Below are 23432 nucleotides of genomic sequence, written 5' to 3'. Positions count from 1 at the left end.
GAGGGAACTTTCCTCAACATAATAAAGGCCATATATGACAAGCCCACAGCAAACATCATTCTCAATGGTGAAAAACTGAAAGCATTTCCACTAAGATCAGGAACAAGACAAGGCTGCCCACTCTCACCACTCTTATTTAACATAGTTTTGGAAGTTTTAGCCACAGCAATCAGAGAAGAAAAGGAAATAAAAGGAATCCAAATCGGAAAAGAAGAAGTAAAGCTGTCACTGTTTGCAAATGACATGATCCTATACATAGAGAATCCTAAAGATGCTACCAGAAAACTACTAGAGCTAATCAATGAATTTGGTAAAGTGGCAGGATACAAAATTAATGCACAGAAATCTCTGGCATTCCTATATACTAATGATGAAAAATCTGAAAGTGAAATCAAGAAAACACTCCCATTTACCACTGCAACAAAAAGAATAAAATATCTAGGAATAAACCTACCTAAGGAGACTGACGACCTGTATGCAGAAAATTATAAGACACTGATGAAAGAAATTAAAGATGATACAAATAGATGGAGAGATATACCATGCTCTTGGATTGGAAGAATCAACATTGTGAAAATGACTCTACTACCCAATGCAATCCCTATCAAACTACCACTGGCATTTTTCACAGAACTAGAACAAAAAATTTTGCAATTTGTATGGAAACACAAAAGACCCCGAATAGCCAATGCAATCTTGAGAACGAAAAAAGGAACTGGAGGAATCATGCTACCTGACTTCAGACTATACTACAAAGCTACAGTTATCAAGACGGTATGGTACTGGCACAAAAACAGAAAGATAGATCAATGGAACAGGACAGAAAGCCCAGAGATAAACCCATGCACATATGGACACCTTATCTTTGATAAAGGTGGCAGGAATGTACAGTGGAGAAAGGACAGCCTCTTCAATAAGTGGTGCTGGGAAAACTGGACAGGTACTTTTAAAAGTATGAGATTAGATCACTCCCTAACACCATACACAAAAATAAGCTCAAAATGGATTAAAAACCTAAATGTAAGGCCAGAAACTATCAAACTCTTAGAGGAAAACATAGGCAGAACACTCTATGACATAAATCACAGCAAGATCCTTTCTGACCCACCTCCTAGAGTAATGGAAATAAAAACGAAAATAAACAAATGGGACCTAATGAAACTTCAAAGCTTTTGCACAGCAAATGAAACCTTAAACAAGACCAAAAGACAACCCTCAGAATGGGAGAAAATATTTGCAAATGAAGCAGCCGACAAAGGATTAATCTCCAAAACTTACAAGCAGCTCATGCAGCTCCATAACAAAAAAACAAACAACCCAATCCAAAAATGGGCAGAAGACCTAAATAGACGTTTCTCCAAAGAAGATATACAGACTGCCAACAAACACATGAAAGAATGCTCAACATCATTAATCATTAGAGAAATGCAAATCAAAACGACAATGAGATATCATCTCAGACCAGTCAGAATGGCCATCATCAAAAAATCTAGAAACAATAAATGCTGGAGAGGGTGTGGAGAAAAGGGAACACTCTTGCACTGCTGGTGGGAATGTGAATTGGTTCAGCCACTATGGAGAACAGTATGGAGGTTCCTTAAAAAACTACAGATAGAACTACCATATGACCCAGCAATCCCACTACTGGGCATATACCCTGAGAAAACCAAAATTCAAAAAGAGTCATGTACCAAAATGTTCATTGCAGCTCTATTTACAATAGCCCGGAGATGGAAACAACCTAAGTGCCCATCATCGGATGAATGGATAAAGAAGATGTGGCACATATATACAATGGAATATTACTCAGCCATAAAAAGAAACGAAATTGAGCTATTTGTAATGAGGTGGATAGACCTAGAGTCTGTCATACAGAGTGAAGTAAGTCAGAAAGAAAAAGACAAATACCGTATGCTAACACATATATATGGAATTTAAGAAAAAAAATGTCATGAAGAACCTAGGGGTAAGGCAGGAATAAAGACGCAGACCTCCTATGAACGGACTTCAGGTTATGGGGAGGGGGAAGGGTGAGCTGTGACAGGGCGAGAGAGAGTCATGGACATACACACACTAACAAACGTAGTAAGGTAGATAGCTAGTGGGAAGCAGCCGCATGGCACAGGGATATTGGCTCGGTGCCTTGTGACAGCCTGGAGGGGTGGGATAGGGAGGGTGGGAGGGAGGGAGACGCAAGAGGGAAGACATATGGGAACATATGTTTATGTATGACTGATTCACTTTGTTATAAAGCAGAAACTAACACACCATTGTAAAGCAATTATACTCCAGTAAAGATGTTAAAAAAAAAAAAAAGAACCACAGACATACTACATGCAAATTTCACACGGCTGAAAATCTGCAGAAGCCTGAGAAGCAGATATTATGATGACTCTAGAGCAACAGGCCAAATAAATAATGGATGGTGAAATCAATACTATGAGAAATGTGATTTATATATAAAATAGGAAAAACTTGCTTTTAAAATATGATACGAAACATTAAAATGTAAGAATACCACCAGTGACTTAGTTCTTTCCCTTAAAATCCTGATTTTCTTTAACCTAGATGGATGGTTTAATTCAGTCAGGTTTGATGTCATGTTTTTTACAGTAATCCACAATCTGAGTGGCTTTCAAAGACAAACACTTGTTTATTGCACACAGGTCTATGGACTGGCTATGCTGGCTCTGCTTGACTGTGGATCAAGTTCAATTCTGCTCCACATGTCCGTCAATCTGGGTCCTAGACAGAAGGCGCACTGGGGCATGCTGTTCTCATGGAAGAGGAACACAACCATTGAAGCACATATAATACTTCTGCTCAGACATGGTTTTCTTACAGTTTTCATACATGACATCTTCTTACATCTCATTAGTCAAAGCAAGCCATGAGGCCAAGCCCGACAACAATGGAGCATGAGGTATACTTGCTCTTTCCATAGAGGGGAAGGAAAACAGGAATATTTGCTAAAATGATACATCTATCAAAACATATCTATCATGTTTCACACAAAAAATTATTTCTCTGTTATTAATGATATAGTGGTAAATATCCAGCTCTGATATTTATAGTCTCTACAAAACCAGCCTACTCAATTACAGTCAAAAGTGCTACAGTGTTTGCTCTAGTGAATATGCAGACAAGTATATGTATAAAAGAGCAAATATTTAAATATTTTTGAAAAATGACTTACATTTTAGTTTTACTTCCCCCCCCAAAAAAATTACTCTACATTTGCTAAAGATAATGTAGAACAAGTAACTAAAGTGTCAAACATTTTTGTTATTCCTGCATGTTTATGACTTAAAAAGCACTCACCTAAATGACTTTTAGTTGAAGTTAATAAATCAAAATGACAATTACAACGTATTTAGTAATGAATATTATTTAAAACATTATGTAATCAAAACTAATGAGCTATGAAAAAAGCTTAACTGTAAGACAAATTAATTCCTTAAAAACTCTCTATTCCTAAACAACAAAGAAATGAAAATAAAAAAAATTTTCACCTCAAAAAGTAGAAAGAGAAAACAAACCCAAGCAAAGAATGAGAAATACATTAATCAAGAATGAAGAATTAATAATTATAATCATTAGAATATTTTAAAAGTAAAATCATCAATAAACTGAAGGGCTGTTTTGGGGGAAAGGGGCTAAGTAAATCTATACTAATCAAATTGGGGAAAAGCACACATTATTTCCTTGGTTTGAAGATTAGCAAGCAAAAAGAGTTGTTAATAATGGACCCACTTATTTTACATTTAAGGTTTCAGGTGTGATCAGTTATGTACACTACAGACCCCAGTTTATCAGCATAGAACTCACAATACTATTATTCATCTATTTATATTACACTGCCTTAAAAGTTTCACTAATTCTAGTAATTATCATTAATTAAACATTAACTTGTCCTTATATTAGGAAACAAAGTTTTCCATTCTTTACAAAACAGAATTTATTATACTTCATCTAATTATAAAAAAAATCGATGCAGAACATCAATACAACAGAAATCACACAAAAATACTATAAATAAAACCATCTTATGGTTTCGTCCTGTAATTCTATAAATGAAGCAGATAAGCCAAGAAGGTGAAGTAATTAATATAAAATTCCAGAGCTACTCAACTGGGACAAGAACTCCAGTCTCACGGTTCCTGGTCTATTTGTTTTAGCGCAAGGCCAAGAAATTGTTCTAAAAGTTTTGGAAACTATTACCCTGTCTGGTTCCAAATTTTTCTGATCATCATATATACAATCTGAAGCACAGAGAAATCAAGTAAGTTGGTGACTATACCTCTTGGCCACATTCTCCTTCTACACAGAAGTTTTAAGCAGAAAAACTAAGCTATCTTCATGCATCAGAACATTTTACTTTACCTTTAAAAAACCTCCTGAAAGTACTAAAATTGCCAGCTCTCCTGAGTTGTGAAGGCCTCTTATTTCCCATCTTCCAGGATTATAGTTAGGCCCTGGACAAAAGAGTGGCCTTTGGACCTGTTCTGTGGAAAATAAATCGTATTTATCCAGTCTCAGACCTGATGCCAGAACCTGCAGGTCTGTCTACTTGCAGATTTCAAGTACCAATAAGAGTTCACTGAATGAAACTAAGGGACATGGCAGATGACAGCTCTTGCCAGTCAGATAATTTAAGAGATGCAGGATTGTAAAGTAGAAAGAGAAGTCTTCATTGACAGGAATAACAACAACAACAAATTCTTGCATATTCAGCTATTTCTCTTTCCCTAGAGTCCCATTTCTATTCCCCAATAACTACAGAATCTTTAAGCTGCAAAAGGAATATTAAGATAAAACTAATTTTTCATATTTTTATTTGGAAATAAATATTTCAGCTGTGATCCATATCATCTCTTAAAAAGCTTACTCAATTACCTGTACTGGACAAATCAGCCTGTGTTCCATTAGGCTATACAAACTGCAAGAAGTCTCAGAGTAAATGAAAAACTTTAAGCAATTTTTAAAAGTGATAGCAACCTGAGAACTCAGGGTAAATAGTCTCTAGTTAAAAGATACTCTAATTCATGTTTTCAATAAGATTTGCAAACACATTTGCATTGAAAAAGAATAAACTTGAAGAAGAATGAACAATCTGAGAAGTAGAATTATTAGACATGAAAATTAATGTGCAAGGACACAGAACAGCAGAGTGGATAATGCAAAAAACTAAGCCAGTATCATGAAGCTAAGATCATGAATAAACATTCCTTTTACACTTCACTCTAAATGATTCTTGTATTACATATTAGTTCTCATATAAAGTGCCTTGTTTCTAGACTCTGTATTATGTTTCACTGATCTCTTTGTGGATACTGATGCTAATGCCATACTCTTAATATCTGCCATTTTTAAATACATTTTAGTATCTGCGAAGACACATTTTGAATGTTTAATAAACATTTTTAAAAAGTCTATCGTTTTTCTTACACATTTATAAACTTTAGGGATAGCCTGTCAAATTCTTCATTTAAAATTTCACTGAAACTTTTAACTGGGATTGCATTAAATTTATAAAGTATATTGAAAATAAAATACAAATATTAGAGAATGGCCACTTTTACAATTTTGGATCTTCCCATAAAATTCATGTTTCTCCATTTATGTAAGTCTTTCATTTCCTTCAATAAAATGCCAAAGATATCCCTGTATCTACTGCTAATGTTATTTTCAATGTAGTTTTTCCCATATTTTCTCCTGTAATATAGGAAATCTTTTGGCTTATATATTGGGTTGGGCAAAAGGTTCGTTCAGTTTTTTCCAAAAGATGGCTCTAGTAGTGATTAGTTGTCTTCAACTTCATTCGAAACAGTTTTGTTAGATTGTGTTGTGACAGCTGTCATATCAATGTGAATTAAAAAAAAAAGTATCAAAATTGGTGAATTTTTGTGTAGCCATTTTAATATTGGAGATGGAAGAAAAAAAGCAACATTTTCAGCACATTATGCTTTACTATTTCAAGAAAGGTAAAAACACAACTGAAACGCAAAAAAAGACTTGTGCAGTGTATGGAGAAGGTGCGGTGACTGATCCAACATGTCAAAAGTGGTCTGTGAAGTTTCGTGCTGGAGATTTCTTGTTGGATGATGCTCCACAGTTGGGTAGATCAGTTGAAGTTGAAAACGATCAAAGCAAGACATTAATTGAGAACAATCAATGTTACACCATGTGGGAGACAGCTGACATACTCAAAATATCCAAATCAAGTGTTGAAAATCATTTGCACCAGCTTGGTTATGTTAATCGCTTTGATGTTTGGGTTCCACATAAGTTAAGCAAAAAAAAACCTTCTTGATAATATTTCCACATGCAATTCTCTACTTAAACATAACCAAAACATTCCGTTTTTAAAATCTATTGTGATGGGCAATGAAAAGTGGATACTGTACAATAATGTGGAATGGAAGAGATCGTGGGGGAAGTGAAATGAACCACCACCAACCACACCAAAGGCCAGTCTTCATCCAAAGAAGCTGATGTTGTGTATATGGTGGGATTTGAAGGGAGTCCTTATGAGCTTCTTCTGGAAAACCAAACAATTAATTCCAACAAGTACTGCTCCCAATTAGATCAACTGAAAGCACACTCAACGAAAAGCGTCCAGAATTAGGCAACAGAAAACACATAATCTTCCATCAGGATAACACAGGACCATATGTTTCTTTGATGACCAGGCAAAAACTGTTAGAGCTTGGCTGAGAAGTTCTGATTCACCTGCCATATTCACCAGACATTGTACCTTCAGATTTCCATTTATTTCAGTCTTTATAAAATTCTTTTTTTTAAATACATCTTTATTGGAGTATAATTGCTTCACAATGCTGTGTTAGTTTCTGTTGTACAACAAAGTAAATCAGCCATGTGCATACATATATCCCCATATCCCCTCCTTCCTAAGCCTCCCTACCCCCATCCCAACCTACACTTCTAGGTCGTCACAAAGCACCGAGCTGATCTCCCTATGCTATGCTGCTGCTCCCCACTAGCTATCTATTTTACATTTTGTAGTGTATATATGTCAACGTTACTCTCACTTCGCTCCATCTTCCCCTTCCCCCCACCCCCGTGTCCTCAAGTCCATTCTCTATTTCTGTGTCTTTATTCCTGCCCTGCCACTAGGTTCATCAGTACCATTTTTATTATAGTCCATATATATGCATTAGCATATGGTATTTTTCTTTTTCTGACTAACCTCACTCTGTATGATAGACTCTAGGTCCACCCACCTCACTACAAATAACTGAGTTTCGTTTGTTTCTTTTTATATTTGAGTAATATTCCATATGTGCCGCATCTTCTTTATCCATTCATCTGTTGATGGACGTTTAGGGTGCTTCCATGTTCTGGCTATTGTAAATAGTGCTCCAATGAACATTGTGGTACATGTCTCTTTTTGAATTATGGTTTTCTCAGGGTATATGCCCAGTAGTGGGATTGCTGGGTCATATGGTAGTTCTATTTTTAGTTGTTTAAGGAACCTCCATACTGTTCTCCATAGTGGCTATATTAGTTTACATTCCCACCAACAGTGCAGGAGGCTTCCCTTTTCAGCACACCCTCTCCAGCGTTTATTGTTTCTAGATTTTTTGATGATGGCCATTCTGACCAGTGTGAAGTGATACCTCATGCAAGTTTTGATTTGCATTTCTCTAATAATTAGTGATGTAGAGCAGATGTTCATATGCCTCTTGGCCACCTGTGTGTCTTCTTTGGTGAGATCCATTTAGGTTTTTGGCCCATTTTTTAATTGGTTTTTTTTTTTTTTTTGGATATTGAACTCCATGAGCTGTTTGTATATTCTGGAGATTAATCCTTTATCTGTTGTTTCATTTGCAAATATTTTCTCCCATTCTGAGGGTTGTCTTTTAGTCTTGATTATGGTTTCCTTTGCTGTGCAAAAGCTTTCAGTTTAATTAGGTCCCATTTGTTTATTTTTCTTTTTATTTTCATTATTCTAGGAGGTGGATTGAAAGAGATCTTGCTGTGATTGATTTACGTCCAAGAGTGATCTGCTTATGTTTTCCTCTAAAGGTTTTTTTTTTTTTTTTTTTAACATCTTTATTGGAGTATAGTTGCTTTAGAATGGTATGTTAGTTTCTGTTTTATAACAAAGTGAATCAGCTATACATATATCCCCATATCTCCTCCCTCTTGCATCTCCCTCCCACCCTCTCTATCCCACCCCTCTAGGTATAGTGTCCAGTCTTACATTTAGGTCTTTAATCCATTTTGAGTTTATTTTTGTGTATGGTGTTAGGGAGTGTTCTAATTTCATTCTTTTACATGTAGCTGTCCAGTTTTCCCAGCACCACTTATTGAAGAGACTATCTTTTCTCCATTGTATGTTCTTGCCTCCTCTGTTGTCAATTAGGTGACCATATGTGTGTGGGTTTGTCTCTGGGCTTTCTATCCTGTTCCACTGATCTATATTTCTGTTTTTGTGTCAGTGCCATATTGTCTTGATTACTGTAGCTTTTTAGTATAGTTTGAAGTAGGGTTGCAGGATACAAAATTAATGCACAGAAATCTCTGGCATTCCTATAACACTAACAATGAAAACTCAGAAAGAAAAATTAAGGAAACGATCCCATTTACCATCTCAACAAAAAGAATAAAATACCTAGGAATAAACCTACCTAAGGAGGAGAAAAACTTGTACTCAGAAAACTATAAAACACTGATGAAAAAAATCAAAGATGACATAAACAGATAGAGAAATATACCATGTTCTTGGATTGGAAGAATCAATATTGTGAAAATAACTATACTACCCAAAGCAATCTACAGATTCAATGCAATCCCTATGAAACTACCAATGGCATTCTTCACAGAATTAGAACAAAAAAATTTACAATTTGTATGGAAACACAAAAGATCCTGAATAGCCAAAGCAATCTTAAGAAAAATGGAGCTGGAGGAGGAATCAGGCTCCCCAACTTCAAACTATACTACAAACCTACAATAATAAAATTCTCTTAATGGAAAAAATTTTAATTCTCTGGAAGACTGTAAAAGGCACCTGAAACAGTTCTTTGCTCAAGAAGATAAAAAGACTTGGGAAGATGGAATTAAGAAGTTGCCTGAAAAACAGAAGGTAGTGGAACAAAACAGTGAATACACCTGTGCTGATGGCTTCCTAAATGCAGCACCTATGGAACATCCAAACAGACAAGTGCTCCTGCAACTGAGACAGGTCTGGCTTTAGCAGCTGTGGGCTTTATGGGCACATTCACATGAGGGTTGGGCCAGGCCAGAGTCTGAGCAGCCTCCATAGCTCCCACAGCAGGTCCAGGTGAACAACTATTGCATGTGCTGGGACCTGACCTCAGTGGATCTGCACCAGTGGTCTGGTGAAAACTACACCTGAGAGTCAACAGGGCCATTTGCTGGCATACCCACAGTTATGATGGGACTGACAGCAGTGCCAACAACAGTGTACTTTGTGAGCCCGCACAACAGGCAAAAGGTGACATAACAGAGCACACTCACAGGTGAACATCTCCAGAGGAGGAATACTCAAGAGGCTTCTCTCCCAGTGGAAGTGCTTCAATCCCACCTACCTCTCACTGCAGATCAGAAACACAGCTAAGAAACAGATCTGCGGGCCTATACTTCAACAACTAAGGAGAATACCATGCCCCTGACAGGGCAGTGACAACCACAGAGCAAAGGGGAGGCCCCACTCAATATCCACCTTACACACCAGGGGGAAGACATCAGAAGCAAGAGGAGCTATGATCCTGCAACATGCATAAAGGAGACCACAAACACAATAAGTTAGCCAAAATGAGATGACAGAGGAATCTGCTGCAGACGAAGGAGCAAGATAAAAACCTACAAGAACAACTAAATGAAGAAATAATGAAAAAGAATCAGAATAATGATAGTAAAGATGATCCAAGATGTCAGAAAAAGAATGGAGGCATGGATTGAGAACATGCAAGAGATGATTAATAAAGACCTAGAAGAACTAAAGAACTAACAGAGATGAACAATACAATAACTGAAATGAAATATACTCTAGAAGGAATCAGTAACAGAATAACTGAGGCAGAAGAACGGATAAATGAGCTGGAAGACAGAATGGTAGAAATCACTGCCATGGAACAGAATAAAGAAAAAAGAATGAAAAGAAATGAAGACAGTCTCAGAGACTTCTGGGACTACATTAAACATACCAACATTCGAATTATAAGGGTCCCAGAAGAAGAAAGGAGAGAGAAAGGGCCTGTGAAAATATTTGACGAGATAACAGTCTCAAACTTTCCTACCATGGTAAAGGAAATAGTCATCTAGTCCAGGAAGTGCAGAGTCCCATATAGGATAAACACAAGGAGGAACACACTGAGACACATGTTAATCAAACTAACAAAAATTAAATACAAAGAAAAAATATTAAAAGCAACAAGGGAAAAACAACAAAAAACATACAAGGGAATCCACAGGTTATCAGCTGATTTTTTAGCAGAAACTTTGCAGGCAAGAAGGGAGTGGCATGATATACTTAAAGTAATAAAAGGGAAAAACCTACAACTAAGAATACTCTACCTAGCAAGGCTCTCATTTAGACTTGACGGAGAAATCAAAAGCTTTACAGTCAAGCAAAAGCTAAGAGGCTTTAGCACCACGAAACCAGCTTTATGACAAATGCTAAAGGAACTTCTCTAGGCAGGAAACACAAGAGAAAAAAAGAGGAAGGGAAGAAAAAAGACCTACCAAAACAAACCCAAAATAATTAATAAAATGACAATAGGAACATACATATCAATAATTACCTTAAATGTAAATGGATTAAATGCTCCAACCAAAAGACACAGACTGGCTGAATGGATTCTAAAACAAGACCCATATATATGCTGTCTATAAGAGAACCACTTCAGACCTAGGGACACATACAAACTGAAAGTGAGGGGATGGAAAGTAATATTCCATGCAAATGGAAATCAAAAGAAAGCTGGAGTGGCAATATTCAATCAGAAAAAATAGACTTTAAAATAAAGACTGTTACAAGAAACAAGGAAGGTCACTACATAATGATCAAGGGATCAGTATAAGAAGAAGATATAACAATTGTAAATATATATGCAGCCAGCATAGGAGCACCTCAATATATAAAGCAAATGCTGAGAGCCATAAAAGGGGAAATAATAGTGGGGGACTTTAACACCCCACTTACAACAACGGACAGATAAACCAGACAGAAAATTAATAAGGTAACACAAGCTTTAAAGGACACATTAGTCAAAACAGACTTAATTGATATTTATAGGGAATTCCATCGGAAAGCAGCAGAATACACTTTCTTCTCAAGTGCACACGGAACATTCTCCAGGATAGATCACATCTTGGGTCACAAATCAAGCCTCAACAAATTTAAGAAAATTGAAATCATATCAAGCATCTTTTCTGACCACAATCCTATGAGATTAGAAATCAATTACAGGAAAAACACTATAAAATACACATGGAGGCTAAACAATATGTTATTAAATAACCAAAAGGTCACTGAAGAAATCAAAGAGGAAATCAAAAATACCTAGACACAAATGAGAACAAAAACACGCTGACCCAAAAACTATGGGATGCAGCAAAAGCAGTTCTAAAAGGGAAGTTTACAGCAATACAATCTTACCTCAAGAAACAAGAAAAATCTCACATAACCTAAAGTTATACCTAAAACAACTAGAGAAAGAAGAAAACCCAGACTTAGTAGAAGGAAAGAAAAATCAGAGTAGAAATAAATGAACTAGAAACAAAGAAAATAGTAAAGATCAATGAAACTAAAAGCTGGTTCTTTGAGAGGATAAACAAAATTGATAAACCTTTAGCCAGACTCATCAAGAAATAAAGGGAGAGGACTTGAATCAATAAAATTAGAAATGAAAAAGGAGACGTTACAATGGACAAAACGGAAATACAAAGGATCATAAGAGACTACTAAAGTCAACTATATGCCAATAAAATGTACAACCTTGAAGAAATGGACAAATTCCTAGAAAGGTACAACCTTCCAAGACTGAACCAGGAAGAAATAGAAAATATGAACAGACCAATCACAAGTACTGAAATTGAATTAAAAAACTCCCCCAAAACAAAAGTCCAGGACCAGATGGCGTCACAGGTGAATTCTATCAAACATTTAGAGAAGAGCTGACACCTACCTTTATGAAACTCTTCCAAAAAGTTGCAGAGGAAGGAACACTTCCAAGCTCATTCTATGAGGCCAACATCACCCTGATACCAAAGCCAGACAAAGATATCACAAAAAAAGAAAATTACAGGCCAATATCACTGATGAACATAGACACAAATGTTCTCAACAATATACTAGAAAACCGAATACAACAACACGTTAAAAGGATCATACATCCTGATCAAGTGGGATTTATCCCAGGGAGGCAAGGATTCTTCAATACAGTATATGCAAATCAATCAATGTGATACAGCACATTAACAAATTGAAGACTAAAAACCATATGATCATCTCAATAGATACAGAAAAAGCTTCTGAAAAAGTTCAACACATTTATGATAAGAACTCTCCAGAAAGTGGGCATAGAGAGAATCTACCTCAACATAATAAAGGCCATACCTGACAAACCTACAGCAAACATCATACTCAATGGTGAAGATCTGAAACATTTCCTCTAAGATCAGGTACAAGACAAGGATGTCTACTCTCGCCACTTTTATTCAACATACTATTGGTAGTCCTAGTCATGGCTGTCAGAGAAGAAAAAAAAATAAAAGGAATCCAAATTGGAAAAGAAGAAGTAAAACTGTCAATGTTTGCAGATGACATGATACTTATACACTGGGATTCCTAAAGATGCTACCAGAAAACCACTAGAGCTCATCAAGGAAATTGGTAAAGTTGCAGGATACAAAATCAATACATAGAAAGCTCTTGCATTCCTATATGCTAACAAAGAAAGATCAGAAAGAGATATTAAGGAAACAATCCCATTTACCATTGCATCAAAAAGAATGAAATACCTAGGAATAAACCTACCTAAGGAGGCAAAAGACCTGAACTCAGAAAACTATAAGATGCTGATAAAAGAAATCAAAGATGACACAAAGAGATGGAGAGATATACCATGTTCTTGGATTGGAAGAACCAATATTGTGAAAATGACTACACTACTCAAAGCAATCTACATATTCAATGCAATCCCTATCAAATTACCAAGGGCATTTTTCATAGAATTAGAACAAAAAAATTTTACAGTTTGTATGGGAACACAAAAGACAACACAAGCAATCTTGAGAAAGAAGAGCGGAGCTGGAGGACGAGGCTCCCTGACTTCAGAATAAGTACAAAGCTACAGTAACCAAAACAGTATGGTACTGGCACAAAAACAGAAATACAAATCAACGGATTAGGATACAAAGTCCAGAGATAAACCCACACACCTATGGCCACCTAATCTATGACAAAGGAGGCAAGAATATACAATGAAGAAAATACAGTCTCTTCAATAAGTGATGCTAGGAAAACTGGACAGGTACATGTAAAAGAATGAAATTACAACACTCCATAATACCATACACAAAAATATACTCAAAATGGATTAGAGACCTAAATGTAAGACCGGACAGTATAAAACTCTTAGAGGAAAACACAGGCAGAATACTCTTTGACATACATCTCAGCAATATCTTTTTTGATCCACCTCCTAGAGTAATGAAAATAAAAACAAAAATAAACAAATGGGACCTAATGAAACTTAAAAGCTTTTGCACAGCAAAGGAAACTATAAACAAAATGAAAAGACAACCCTCAGGATGGGAGAAAACATTTGTAAATGAAGCAACTGACAAGGGATTAATCTCCAAAACATATAAACAGCTCATGCAGCTCAGTAACAAAAAAACAAACAACCCAATGAAAAAATGGGCAGAAGATCTAAATAGACATTTCTCTAAAGAAGACATACAGATGAACAAAAAACACATGAAAAGATGCTCAACATCACTAATTATTAGAGAAATGTAAATCAAAACTACAATGAGGTATCACCTCACACTGGTCAGAATGGCCATCATCAGAAATCTACAAACAATAAATGCTGGATAGGGTGTGGAGACAAGGCAACCCTCCTGCACTGTTGGTGGGGATGTAAATTGGTACAGCCACTATGGAGAACAGTATGGAGATTCCTTAAAAAACTAAAAATAGAGCTACCATATGACCCAGCAATCCTACTACTGGGCATATACCCAGAGAAAACCATAATTAGAGAGGATGCATCTCGATGTTCACTGCAGCATTATTTACAATAGCCAGGAAATGTAAGCAATCCAAATGTCCATCAACAGAGGAATGGATAAAGAAGATGTTGTGTATACATACAATGGAATATTACTCAGCCATAAAAAGGAATGAAATAATGCCATTTGCAGAGACATGGATGGACCCAGAGATTGTCATACAGAGTGAAGTAAGTCAGAAAGAGAAAGACAAATATCGTATAATAGCACTTATATGTGAAATCTAGAAAAGTGGGATAGATGAACTTATTTGCAAAGCAGAAATAAAGTCAGAGATGTAGAAAACAAACTTATGGTTACCAAGGGGAAGGAAAGGGGTGGGATGAATTGGGAGATTGGGATTGAAATATATACACTACTGTATATAAAATAGATAAGTAACAAGAACCTACTGTATAGCACAGGGAATTCTACTCAATGCTCTGTGGTGACCTAAATGGCAAGGAAATCTAAAAGAGTGGATATATGTATCTGTATAACTGATTACTGTACAGCAGAAACTAACTCAACATTGTAAAGCAACTATACTCCAATAAAAATTAATAGAAAAATAAACAAAATAAAAGAAACCCTTTATCAAGTTAAAGAACAATTTTTATTAAGAGTTTTATTAGTAATGAGTTTTTATTTCCTCAGAAGTTTAGTATCAAGATGATCATGTTTTATCTCTTTTAAATAATCAATTAAGTCTTATTTACTTAACACTTACATAATGTTTACCATGTGCCAGACACTAAGGGCTTTACATATATTACCTCATGTAATCTTTATAACCATTCTGTAAGGTAGATTTTGTTACTTTTTCCAGTGAGAGATGAGGAAACTGAGGCATAAGAGTTAAATACACAGCTACTAAGTGCTTGAGCCAGGACTGAATGTGGGAGATTTGGATTCAGATTTCGTACTCTTGAATCCCCTCTTAGATTATTGCTAATAAACACTTCTCATATATAAGTTTTCTTCAGGAATTTTGCATATATTTTCATTAATGAGATCACTGTATGAATCTCTTTTTTGTGCTATCCTTTAATGTTTGAATCAGAACTGTGTTATCATTATAGAATAAAGTTGCAAGTCTTCTCTGGTAGCCAGTCTCCGAGATGGCCACCAATGCTCCCCATCTCCTGATATTCATAACCTGTGCAGTTGCCTCCCACATTGCACCAGGGTTGGTTTACCAGCAGATAAACCAATAAAATAGGGCATAAGTGACAGTCACTTTCTAAATTAGGTCAAAACACTGTACCTTCTGTACTGAACTCTCTCTTTCTCAAATCATTCATTATGGGGAAGCCAGCTGCCATGTATTAAGGAGACAGTCCTGTGGACAGGCTGCCCGCAAACTAAGTCCTGTATATCTGAAACACTGTAAATCAACCATACTTCAATCAAAAAAAAAAAAAGTACTAAGTCCCATTCCAACAGCTAAAAGAAACTGAGGTCTGTCAACCACCACATAAGAAAACTTAGAAGTAGATCCTCTAGGCCTCTGATGACTATAGTACCAGCCAACAACTTGATTATAACCTTCTGAGAAATCCTGAACCAGACTCACCAGGCTAAACCACTTCCAGATTCCTGACCTTTAGAACTTGCATGAGATATAAAATGTTTGTTGTGTTAAACTGCCAAGTTTTGGGGTAATATGTTATACAGCAATAGATAATGAATAAACTTTCCACTGTATTTCACTATCACAAAAATCAACCAGTTCTCAAAGGTTGAACAGAACTGACAGGTAAGATCTGGTGCTTTGAGAAAGACATACACTCAATAAAACTTCAGAATTTTTTCTAGGATGTAAGTCAATTTAGATTTTTTAAACTTCTCTCTGTACAAAAAGTAAAATTTTTTTGTATTTTCCAAGAATGCTGTCTATTTTTTATATATTTTAAATATGGTGATATAAAACCTTAAGTGCTCTTCTATCCCTATAGATCTATTTCCTTTCAATTTTTGATATTATGTCTTCTCTGTGTTTTTCTTTTTTAATCTTGCCAGTGGTTTGTCTATTTTTTTCTTCCCCACAGTGGAAAAATAATTTTTCCAGGCTACTGATTTTGAAGGTTTTGTATTTTATTTAATTAAGTGCTTACTTCATCCTTATTAATCCCTCCTTCTAATTTTAGTTTATTTCATTATCCATGTCCTACTGGTATTGATAATCTCAGTGCTATTTATTTTTAATCATCCTAAATTTTCACTTTTGATCTTAAAAGAAGTGTTATTTTTAGTTATAATGTTATAATTAAAATTTTAGACAATTTTTTACTTTTTAAATGTTTATTTTGGCCTTATTTTTAATGTTCAGTTATACTGAATATGGTCAGAGAATGCAGACCATATGGTTATATTTTTTGTGAATTTATTAAGATTAATGTTGCTAACTATCACGTAACCAATTTTTGAAAAGTATCCTTGGATTTTAAAAATGATTCTTATTCTCTTGCTATTCATTATAAAATTTCCTTTGCGGTGCTATTCAAAATCCTTTTCATCATTACTTCTATTTGTTTCCATGATTCATTAATTTCTGAAAGAAATAAATAAAATTTTATACTTTGAGAAATTTCCCCACATTTGTAACATGCCTTACTATCTGGGTAGAATATACTTGGTCTTACAACTGTCTTCAGACTTTCGCCTGCATTTTTTATGTACCTGGGCGTGTATGTGTTTGTGTGTGTATGGGTTATACAAGGTTTAAATGAAATACAGATTTTGACAAATTTTTAAGCAGCAATTTGTCTTCTAACTACTTTAGAAATATTTAAATTCATATGGTTAACAAAACTTGTTTTTAGTAAATCTTTGACATCCAAGATACTTAGACATGTTAATCTCACTAATTACTGTATTATCTTCATAAAAACACTGCGATTTTCTTTCTTTCCTGCTAAAATAAACAGTAAGTATATGAATATAAAACATATACAGAATAATAGTAAGGAAACTTTAATAATAAGCTATGATCTAGATGAGGTTTAGAACTCAGAAATTTTTTATGAAAAAATGTATTATTAGAAAAGATTCTAGGGCTTCCCTGGTGGCGCAGTGGTTGACAGTCCGCCTGCCAATGCAGGGGACACGGGTTTGTGGCCCGGCCTGGGAAGATCCCACATGCCGTGGAGCGGCTAGGCCCGTGAGCCATGGCCACTGAGCCTGCGCGTCCGGAGCCTGTGCTCTGCAACGGGAGAGGCCACAACAGTGAGAGGCCCGCGTACCGCAAAAAAAAAAAAAAAAAAAAAAAAGATTCTAAGTCACTTTCACATCAAGTTTTAATTAAAACAACTACTCCAAAAATTATAATTACTATCCTCATATCCAAAAGGATAGTTCACAAGTATTTTATTTTATTATCAATAATACCTTTAGAGGTTCTAGTTCAAGATGGCAATGTAGGGGGAGCCTTAACTTACCTCCTCCCAGGGACACACCAAATCTACAACTATATAAGGAACAATTTTCTCTGAAATAAACTCCTACATACTGGGTAAACAAAAAAAGACTGATGTTGAAATGGGTAGGAGAGGCTGAGACACAATCTAACCATAAACTCCACTCCTGGCATGTAGACCCATAATCAGGAGGGAACCCACAACTCTGAGCTTCTTCCTGAGGAGCACAGGATGTGAAATCTACATCTGGCACCCCAACTTTTAAGACCTGCACCTGAGAGACAAGCACCCAAAACATTTATATTTGAAAGTTAACAGGGCTGTTGTCCATGAGACACACAAGGCTATAGTGAACTGAGAAACATACTTAAAAGGCTCATGAGGATTCGCTATGCCTACACCCCAGGGCCCAGCACAAAGGCAGCCAATTAAAATGCCTAGTCTTTCTGTAAAAGAGACTTATATGCTTATCTTAGAGCTTTGGCTTAAGTGGCAGGCACCTAATTTAAGGCATACCTAGAAGCTTACTGAATACTCTCCAAAGACCAAGGAGCCTCCCCCATCTCACTCCAGGTCACCTTATCTTCCAGAAAGAAGCTTGTATATGCATCTGATGGCCTGGTTTTTGCAGCTGCTGCTAAGTAAGGGGGCACTACCTCGATCACCTGGCTCTGGTGGCCAGAGTGGTGGACATTTATGAGTTCCATAGGACTGAAACAAAGAGAAAGAGTTCGTAACCAGCAACAACCCACAGGACAAAGCAGAGAGGCAATAGACAGGCACCTAATCTTTCTGTAAAAGAGGACTAAAATCCTATTTTCATAGCTTTGGCCTGAGGGGAAGACATCAAATTAAACACACATCTAGGGGCCAACTGCAATCTTGTGCAGAGACCAGGGAAAGAAGTGGGCACCTACTTTGCAAACACCCTCCACCCAGCCCCAGGTCGTGGTAATCTTTGAGAATGGAGCTTCTGCCCACATTTGGTGCACCAGCTTTTGTGGTTTCTGCCCACAAGAAATAACCCTTGATAGCCTGGCTCTGGTGGCTAGTGGGTATTGTATTCATGGGTCTAATGGGATGGCATAAAGGAAGAAACGGTTCTTAACTATCATGCAGGGCTCAGTACAGAGGAAGCAGAATGAAATATCCATCTCCCAGGCTTCCATGGAAAGAGGTATATATGTATAACTTAAAAGTTGCTGCCCAAAGTCTGGCTTCCAATCAGCCTGAATTTAGGTGCTGACTGAGATCCTCCCTTTTAGGACACTGGCAGGTCTTGGGAAACCCTCAACGGCTGGGAGCCACTAAGAACCAAGTAGGTGGTTTGGACAATCACAAGGATATGAGAGACAGCCAAGAAATAGGACAGGGTTAAACGTTAAGGTTCATCTCCTACATGAGGCAACGCCTTCAAGACTGGGAGAAGAGGTTGTTTCATCTAATACATAGAACCAACACAAAATGTCAGGGAAACTGAAAAAACAAAGGAATATGTTCCGAATAAAAGGACAAGATAAAAACTTCAGGAAAATACTTAATGAAAAAGAGATACATGATTTACATGACAAAAAATTCAAAATAAGTAATAAATATGCTCACCAATGTCAGAACAAAACATGAAAGAAGTGAGAATTTTAAGAAACAGAAAATAAAGGAAAGTACTCTACAGAAATGATGAAGTTGAAGAATACAACAACTGTACTGACAAATATGAGGGTTCAAAAGCAGATTAAGAGCAAAACAAAAGATCAGTGAACTCAAAGACAGGACAGTTTAACTCCTCCAACTAGAGCAGCAAAAAGAAAAAGGAATAAAAAAGAGCAAAGATAGTTTATGGAATTTATGGGAAAACATCAAGAGGACCATTATTCGCACCAGGTTCCCGGAATGAGGAGAGAAAAAGGGCAGAAAATTTATGTGAAGAAATAGTGGCTGAACACTTCCCTAATTAGGGGAAGGAAACAGCATCCAGATTTATTTATATATATAATATAAATAAATCATCAAAAGTTAAAAGCAAGGACAGACTGTATGAAGAAGCAAGAGAAAAACAACTTCTTATACACAAGGGAATCCCCAAAAGACAATTAGCATATTTTCCAGCAGAAAAATTGTAGAAGGATGTGGCATGATATATTTAAAGCTCTGAAAAAATTAAACTGCCAACCAAGAATAATCTACATGGTAAAGTTATCCTTCAGAATTGAAGGAGATATAAAGAGTTTTCCAGAAAAATAAAACATAGAGTAATGACCAATAGCCCAGTCCTATAAGAAATGTTAAAGGGACTTTTTAAGCTGAAACAAAAGGGTGCTAGACAGTAACAGGAAAAAAATACAAATATATAAATCTCACTGGTAAAAATTAACATACAGTAAAATTTAGAAAAACCTAATGTTGTAAACGTGATAAATTAATCACTTATACAAACACTAGTATGAAGGTTAAAAGACAAACAGTAAAAATAACTATAACTGCAATAATTTGATAGTGAATATGCAAGATAAGATGATGTAAATGGTGACTTCAAAAATATAAAATGGGGGTAAGTAAAAATGTAGAGCTTTAGACTGTTACCAAATTTGTTATTGACTTAAAACAGACTATTATAAATATAAATTGTTTTATGTCAGCATTATGGTAACTACAGAGCAAAAACCTAGATTAAATATACAAAAGATAAAGAGAATGGAATCTAAGACTGCCACTACAGAAAATCATCAAATCACAAAGTAGGAGATCAAGAGAAGTAGAGAGGAAAAAAGAAATTACAAAACGGCTATAAAACAATAAACAAAATGGCAATAACTCCATACCTATCAATAATTAAGTGTACATGGACAAATTCTGGGAAAACAAACAAACAAGCAAGCAAAAAACCCAGAGAATAGCTAAACAGATTTTTTAAAAGTCATCTATATCTTACCCACAAGATGTACAAACACATGCAGTCTGAAAACGAAGGGATGGAAAAATATATCCCATGCTCTTGGAAACCAAAAGAAAGCTGGGGTGGCAATACTTACATAAAACAAAGAAGAACATAAAACACACTGTAATACGAGACAAAGAACAAAGTAGGTCATTACATAATGATAAAGGGATCAATACAATAAGAGGATATGACATTTGTAAATATTTATGCACCCAACATAGGAGCATCCAAATATAAAAGCAAATATTAAGAGACCTAAAGGGTAAAACAGCCATACAATAATAATAAGGGACTTTAATACTCCACTGACAACGCAAATGGATATATTCTTAGAAACATACCACCTTCCAAGGCTGAATCATGAAGAAACAAAATCTGAGCAGACTGATTACTAGAAGGGAGATAATCAGTAATCAAAAACCTCCAACAAACAAATCCAGAATCAGACCGCTTCACTGGTGAGTTCTACCAAATATTCAAAGAAGAATTAATACGAATCTTCTCAAATTCTTCCAAAAATTAGAAAAGAAGGGAACACGTCCAAACTTATTTTATGGGACAAGCATTACCCTGACACCAAAACCAGTCAAGACACCACAGTAAAGAAAATTACAGGCCAATATTCATGATGAACAGAAATGCAAAACTCCTCAACAAAATATTAATAAGCTGAATTCAACAATACAACAAAAGTATCATATGCTCTGATCAAGTGGAATTTATTCCAGGGGTGCAAGGATGGTTTAACACCCTCAAATCAATCAATGTGATACACACCATTCACAAAATAAAGGATAAAAAGTCATGTGATCATCTCAACAAAGCAGAAAAAAGCATTCAACAAAATTTAACACCCATTCATGATACAAACTCTCAACAAAGTGAGTATAGAGAAAAAGTACTTCAACAAAATAATGGCGATATATCACAAGCCTCCAGCTAAAATCATACTCAAGGGAGAAGAGTCGACTGTTTTTCCTCCATGATCAGCAACAACTCAAGGATACCCACTCGCACCACTTTTATTCAATAAAGCATTGGAACTCCTAGCCAGAGCAATAATGCAACAACAATAACAAATGAAAGGCATCCAATTCAGAAAAGGAGGAGTAAAACTGTCTCTATTTGCAGATGACACTGTGTGACATAGAAAACTCTAAAGATTTTATCGAAAAACTGTTAAAATAAACAAATTCAATAAGCTTGCAGGATACAAAATCAATATACACAAATCACTTGCATTTCTATTCACTAATTATGAACTCAGAAAGATAAATTAAGGAAACAATCCTATTTATTGTACAACTGCATCAAAAAGAATAAGATACCTAGAAATAAGCTTAACCAAGAACATGAAAGATCTGTACACTGAAAATCGTAAGATGTTAATAAACGACATTAAAGAAACAGAAATAAATGTTAAGATAGCCCACACTCATGGATTGGAAGAATTAATTTTGTTAAAATGTCCATACTATCAAAAGCAATCCATAGATTCAATGCAATCCCAAAGGCATTTTTCACAGAAATAAAACATACAATCCTAAAATTAGTATGGAACCACAAAAGACCCTAAAGCCAAAGCAATACTGAGAAAAAAGAACAATGCTGGAGGCATCACACTCCCTGATTTCAAACTATATTACAAAGCTATACTAATCAGAACATAAAAACAGACACATAGATCACTGGAACAGAATAGAGAGCCCAGAAATAAGCCCAGGCACCTATGGTCAATTAATAACAAAGGAGCTAAGAATATACAATGGGGAAAGGACAGTCTTTTCAATAAATGGTGCTGGAAAAACTGAGCAGCCACATGCAAAAGAATGAAACTGAACCACCATCTTACACCATACACAAAAATTACCTAAAAATGGATTAAATTCTTAAGCATAAGACCTGAAACCATAAAACTCTTAGAAGAAAATAAAGGTAGTAAGCTCCTTGAAATTAGTGTTGGTAATGATGTTTTGGATTTGACACCAAAACCAAAACAACAAAAGCAAAAATAAACAAGTGGCACTACATCAAAAATGCTTCTATACAGCACATGAAAACACTAACAAATGAAAAGGTAACATAATAGATGGGAGAAAATATCTGCAAATCATGTATCTGACAAGGGGTTAATATGCAAAATATATAAAGGACTCCTACAACACATTAGCAAAAAAAAATCTGATTGAAAAATGGGCATAAGTTCTGGATAGACATTTTTCCTAGGAACACGTACAGATGGCCAACAGGTACTTGAAAAGGTGCTCAACATCAAATCATCAGGGAAATGCCAATCAAAACCACAATGAGATATTACCTCATACCTGTTTGAATGGCTATTAACAGAAACACAAGAAATAAGAAGTGTTAGCATGTGGAGAAAAGGAAACCCTTGTGAACATAAATTGATGCAGCCACTATGAAAACAGTATGGAGTTTCTTAAAATAATTTAAAATAGTATTATATTTTCCTGCAATTCCCCCTCTGGGTACTTATCCAAAGGAAGCAAAAAGACAAATACCATATGATCTCACTTATATATGGAATCAAAAACAAAACAAAGCAACACCAAAAAACCCCACAAAAAGAAAACATAAACAACCAATTCATAGATACAGAGAACAGATGTGTAGTTGCCTGAGACAGGGGGTGGGTGAAGTGGGTGAAGATAGTTAAAAGGCACAAACTTCCAGTTATAAAATAAGTAAGCCTCCAGGATGTAAAGTACACCTTGATAACTACAGTTAATAATACTGTATCGTATATTTAAAAGATGCTAAAAGAACAGAACTTAAAAATTCTC

At 35.7% G+C, this 23432-nt stretch overlaps 1 protein-coding gene across 6 annotated transcripts in view; it reads right to left on the bottom strand.

Annotated features, from left to right (window-relative positions):
• MANEA (mannosidase endo-alpha) overlaps window positions 1-23432 on the bottom strand; it is a 135772-nt gene that overhangs the window by 78888 nt on the left and 33452 nt on the right. The window lies entirely within an intron of this gene.

This window comes from Grampus griseus (genome assembly GCF_964374135.1).
Source record: "Grampus griseus genome assembly, chromosome: 13".
In the NCBI taxonomy this organism is placed as follows: Eukaryota; Metazoa; Chordata; class Mammalia; order Artiodactyla; family Delphinidae; genus Grampus; species Grampus griseus.
The sequence above is the reverse complement of the archived record's forward strand: the minus strand, read 5'-3'. Positions and strand labels throughout refer to the sequence as shown.